Source organism: Cupressus sempervirens, chromosome 10 (assembly GCF_028749045.1).
Source record: "Cupressus sempervirens isolate cs-2001-9-10 chromosome 10, ASM2874904v1, whole genome shotgun sequence".
Classification (NCBI taxonomy): Eukaryota; Viridiplantae; Streptophyta; class Pinopsida; order Cupressales; family Cupressaceae; genus Cupressus; species Cupressus sempervirens.
The window spans coordinates 216824230-216830087 of NC_143127.1; the positions used below are offsets into that span (position 1 = coordinate 216824230).

General features: G+C 30.5%; 1 pseudogene; it reads right to left on the reverse strand.

Moving 5' to 3' along the window:
- Nucleotides 1-3963: 3963 nt before the first annotated feature.
- LOC149533404 (putative E3 ubiquitin-protein ligase ARI8 pseudogene) lies at nt 3964-5119 on the reverse strand (annotated as a pseudogene).
- Nucleotides 5120-5858: the final 739 nt, after the last annotated feature.

Below are 5858 nucleotides of genomic sequence, written 5' to 3' on the forward strand. Positions count from 1 at the left end.
AAAAGAAAAAAAAATCACAGAGAATATCTTCTTTCAAATTTAAAATAGAAATATATTAATAAATGAAACAAAATAAACACAAAAGTCATTGTGCATTTATTTTCCCTATCACTTATCCCTTTGTTTTAAATTGTGGTAATAAAAAAAAAAAAAATAACAGTGATATCCCTTTGTTTTAAATTGTGGTAATAAAAAAAAAAAAATAACATCATCACTCTTACAAGTGGATGGGAAAGACTTTAAACAAAAATCATATAGTTGGAAATATTTAATAGGAATGTGATGGGACATAGATGGTCCCCACCCCACTCCCATTCCCCTTCCTCCTCTCCAGTGTTGGACATAGGCCTCCAAAAGAAGGGAAAGCAAGTCAACTAACTTTATGAATGACAAATCCCATAAATCAAATATGTTTTCTTTCAAAACTCCAACCTCTTGTCCATGTGTTCCTTTTTTTTGCAATCTAACTTTAGGCAACTTGTGGTAGGCTTAGACCAATGTGCCTTGACCTTGGGAAGAGGGAATGGCAAGTGGCCAAGTGGCCAAGGAGGAGATGAGGAGTTAAGAAAGGGAGGTGAAATTTGATTGGTCCTTGAGGATGAGGTTAGTTGTGTAGGTTTAGAGGGTAGTTAGTAGTTGTAAATCAGATTTAGTAGATAGCTTTAAGATAAAGAAAGCATGTTAGTATTTAATAAAGTTAAAATTAGCTAGTTGGTGGGTAGTCTTTATTTGCAAATTGTTTTAGATAGTATTTCAGTTACATCTTTATAAATTAATTTTTAGTTAGTTGTAAAAATATTCAATTTATTTAGTAGATAGTAAAATGAAATAACTTAGTTTGAAAATAAATTAAATTAGTTAGAAAGAGCATTAAATTAGCAAATAGGTTTAATTAATTTATTTTGTATTGGTTGGTTATAATTAAACTATTATAGCTCTAAATAACATTAATTGTATTCTTTTTTTTTTTTGGCTTCTCATCATTTAAATATATTTGTACTACTAAAAGTTTTATTATTAAATAGATTTTCCTCTTGATATTAGAAAGAAAATCAATACTAATGCAATGAGAATTAATCTCTTATGGAGTTATGAAATATACTTAATATGAGTCATAATACTATTTTTTGGCCTATTTTTCCTCCTACTAAGGTGGAGACAAATTCCATTAGTGGGAACATTTTTTCTATTTTTCCTCCCAAATAAGAGCAGGGGTAAATCTATTTAAAGAGAGAATTGAAAGTAGAAAACTATAAATAGGATTATTATTATTTTTTAATATTCCTACTTATAAGTTAAATGAAGGTAAATATATTTCAATAATCAAGTTTTAAATTGAGAGCTCTCTAAATTTAAAATCTATATAAACTTAACTAATTACTTTTGAATTTAATAAGGTATATTAGGATTAAATTTAATTTTTAATTATATTGAAGTGACTGTGATTAAATTCAATAAATTAAATTATACTAAAGTTACTTATTTAGTTTAAATTTCTTGAATTGTATTTTATCAAACTTAAAATAAATCTTTATTTATTTAATTTTGACTATAGTCTTCTTCTTTCCTTATTCTAGTAAATCAAATAGATGGTTAAACCATGTGAGATATTTATTCAAGTAAATATTAATAAGAAGGGTTAAACTAGTATAATGAATTAAGTGTAAAGGTATCTAATAAAACCTAACATAACTTTTGTTACTAATCAATTGTTCCTTAAACATGGTGTCACACCTTCGTAAACATGAAACTATGGTTGTAGTGCTTGCCCTTAGTTTACATTTTTGCTATTATTATCGAACTCTTTTAGGCTAGTTTTATGCTTGATGATTAGTAGCATTGTTTAGAGATTATCAAATATTGTTTCAGATTCAGTTGATATATGATGAGATTACTTGGTACTCTATACTTCATGTATGCATGATGATTATTATAGTGTTTTCAGTTATTGATGATGATTAGCTAGATGGATTATTATGTGTCTTCTTATGGATACTTACCCCATACTGCATATGTATGGAGTGTGTGTATATTTTCTTTATGTATGACGTTTCTGATGTGGTTAAGGAAGGGAGTCATAGTCACTTGCTAGTTGAGATCTATACGATGCACCACTTCCTGTCATTGAATATTTAGTTTAGAATATTGTGTTTGTACATGCATGAATTTTATGCAGTTTGTAGTTACCAAGTATTGACTTCCCTAAATTGTCAGGATAAGCATACCCTATCACATTATCTCAATGGTAGAGAGGGGAGATAAATTCTAAAGTCCAAATCCTAAACCTTTAAGCCATTTGTCCTAAAAAAATTAGGACAAACATCTAAGTCGAGTACCTTCTGAATGAGTTCAATGACATTAATTCGTGATTATAACCTTTTAGTTTGATTTTGTATGTGTTTTTCTTTGATGAGTTTTTGTATTTTGTCCCATAGGTCTTTAGGTGTTTTTCTATTAATTAAGTCAAATTAAATGATTTAACTAACGATTCAATTAAATGGAAATTTATTATGGTATTTTAGTATTTAATTATATTTAATTAATTTGGAGAATTAATTAAATAAAAAGAATTAAATAAAAAGATAAAAGTTATAAGTTTAAATTTTAGAAGATGATAATATTTATTTAATTTAATAATAATACATTTACAGTTCATTTTTAAATAAATGGTAAATTCTATTATTATTTAAGTTAATAAATATTTTATCAATTAATATTTCAAAAATTAATTAAAGTATGAAAAGATATTAATTAAAAAAATTTATAAAGTATGCATGTGAGTAAAATATAACAAATTAAATTAAAAAGTGAAAAGATATTAATTTATTAAAAGTTTTAAAGATTGCATAATGTGTGCATGAGATTAAAATTTAATAAATTAGTCAAAAGAGAAGTCAAGTAAAAATTAAATAAAGTTATTTTATAATTCAATTAACGGGCATGGAAAAAATAAAGAAAAGATTTTAAAAAGATTTTAAAAAGTTAATAAGGAGCTGAAGTCTGGTGAGCAAGGAGTCCTCTTAGGTGATTGCACAATTAGTGCCCCGATTTTAGGAGAGAACTCCTTATCACCAATTGAGGGTTCATTTTTAGGGGATCAAAGTTTTGGGAAGGGTGCAACACGAGTGAATGTGTTTTCTAAGTTTTTTATGTAAAGAAAAGTTTGTCATGTATGAGCAGTGATTGCTTTAGGCTGATGTTTTTTCTAGGTTTATATACACTCTAGATTTGTAATAATTTGATTTGGTTAATAGAAAGTAAGCAAGCAAACAAACATACCCATCTCCAACGTATTGTGTTTGATCTTGTCTTTATTTCTTATTTTGCTATGTGTTTAATTATTTGTCAAAACTAAGCAAAAAATCTCTTTGCTTGTGCATTTTTTTGAAATGTTGTTTTTGCTTCTCACGTGGGTTAACATGCTTCTATTGCCTAGTGTGGATATTACTTGGTCTTGTCTCGACTTATGTTTTAGCCGAGTAGCGTGGTCCCTATAGACTTAGTGACTCGGTCCTTACCTTGTCGAGCTCCTTGTGTGGACTGAGTGATTCGGTCCCTTATGTTGCCGAGCAACTCGGTTGTCCTTTACTTGCTCCTCCCCCTTTCATATTTCTAGTTTCTAACAATTATTTTGTATTGTCTTTTGCTTTCATGTATGGATTACATAAGATGCCAATGAATTAATACTTAATTTTGATAGTTAAATTATATTGAAGATATTAAATTTTCACTACCCTATAATATTTGGAGGATTTATTGTATATTGTTTTTAACAATATCAATATTTCAGATTATATTTTAAGATTTATTCATGATAATGAGAGAATTCAACTTGATTATAGCTCAAACTAATAATGCAGAAATCTAATAACTTTGACTGAAAATATAAATTTAATCAAAAACGTGTAACACGCTATTATTTAATGTTTAATCATGTTCATTACAACTTGGTCTGCATAATCTTCATCCATTACAACTTGGCCCGCATAAGTTAAATAGTGTTTTAGTTCTTCTCTCGCTTTGGCTTCCTTTTCGATAGCATTGACAAGGTTCTGAAAGTAATGGCCAACAACATTTGTCAAGCTTGATTCGAAATTCATTGAATTCTTCTGCAGGCTTTTCACTCTAAATAAAAACCTACAACTCACTCTGAACACATTGCTGAAGTTGTTCTAAATGAGATTTGGCAAAAGCTTGGTTATATTCAAACAAATCCTTGTAGGCACTTTTATTTTCATTTTCAGCGAGATAATACCCATAAACATATGTCCACTTCAACATTGTTGCACATTCAACAATCTGAGCCCATGCGTCTCTCACCAATTGAACATGTGATTCTGGTAGGAATTGTTTGTCAGCCAACTATTTGATCTAAGCATGCTTCACCTTTAACTCTGCTTTGGCCCTGAACTTTTCATGGGCTGCCCATCGCTCATAATATTGACTGTATAAATCCAAGGATTGTTTAATGGATTCCCTCTCTTCCCTCTTTATTTTCTCTTCCTCTGTTTCAGATTTCATCAACATTAAATCTGTCGCAGGCATAAAAATTAGGATGTCCTTACCAATCCCCAAGGCATAACCAGTAAAAATGAGATTTGCACGGTTCCACACATGTCATATGCATGCAACCTTCATTCTTCTCTAATGCCCACCCACATTGCGGGCACGTCTGTGTATTCACAATCTTCCAATTCTCCATTTCTCCATTGTCCCTATTCTTCAACACCCATTTCCTAGCCGTGTCACAATCTACAGGGTGATGCATCTCTTCCAAGAAATTCCAGCAAAAATGATAACAACATCTGCAGGTGACATCATAGTATTCCATGATTCCAATATGCAATTCCATAGCATACTTACATTCAGGAAAAGGGCACCATTTCATTCTTCTATTTTTCCCAACACATGATTCAACAAGAAATTACCCATACTTTGCTCTGGCCTGTTCATCTGTAATGAAAGAGAGCACAATGTCCTCACCCACGATAGCCCCACATTTTGGCTCTAGACATTTCAAAGTGAGACACCCCATTCCATCTTCCCTAATTAAGGTTTGAATGTACTTTGTCCAACATTCATTGTAGAAATAATGGGCACAACCATGGAGAGCTTTCATGTCAGTAATGGAGTGGGTTTCCATGCAGATGCAACAGTATAACTACTCCATCAACTCTTTTACTAAAGCTTTCTCTTTCTCAAATAGCCCGAAATCTTTCAGCAGCTTTTGTTCGTCGATGAACCATTCATCCAACACATTCGAGACATTCCACTTGAAATGGTGGAGGAGGATTTTGGAGTGGGAGGGGGATAAATTAGAGAAGACAGAAGAAATAGAGTCGATGGCCTCCTTTTGTCCCTCACTGATGTCTTGTGGCATTATAACTGTATACCATGATTTGCTCTTGCTCTCACTCTTTTCTGGCAGGGAGATTTGTACCTGTGCAGTTGCGGTTGAATCACAATGAGTAGAGTAAGAGTAAGTGTAATTCTGTGCTGCGTACTCCATCATCATCTTCCCAACGTCTTCCTCATAATTGAATTGCTACTGATACGGGTTTATTAGGTCCTTTATAGAGCAAATTGACTATGATGCATACACAGGTGATTACATGCCCCATTTATTTGTTTTCTTTAAAAGCACGTCTCTTCAAATTCAATTAAAATACATCTTTTCATATTAATTTTTTTTGTTTATTTATTAATAACCATTTTAAATTTACAATTTTAACAATTTAATTTTTAAAAAACTGTAATAAATATAAATTCAATTAAAATATATCTTTTCATATTAAATTTTTATTGTTAATTGATTAATAATCATTTTTTTTTTTTTTGGCAAATATGGTCAGGGCCAC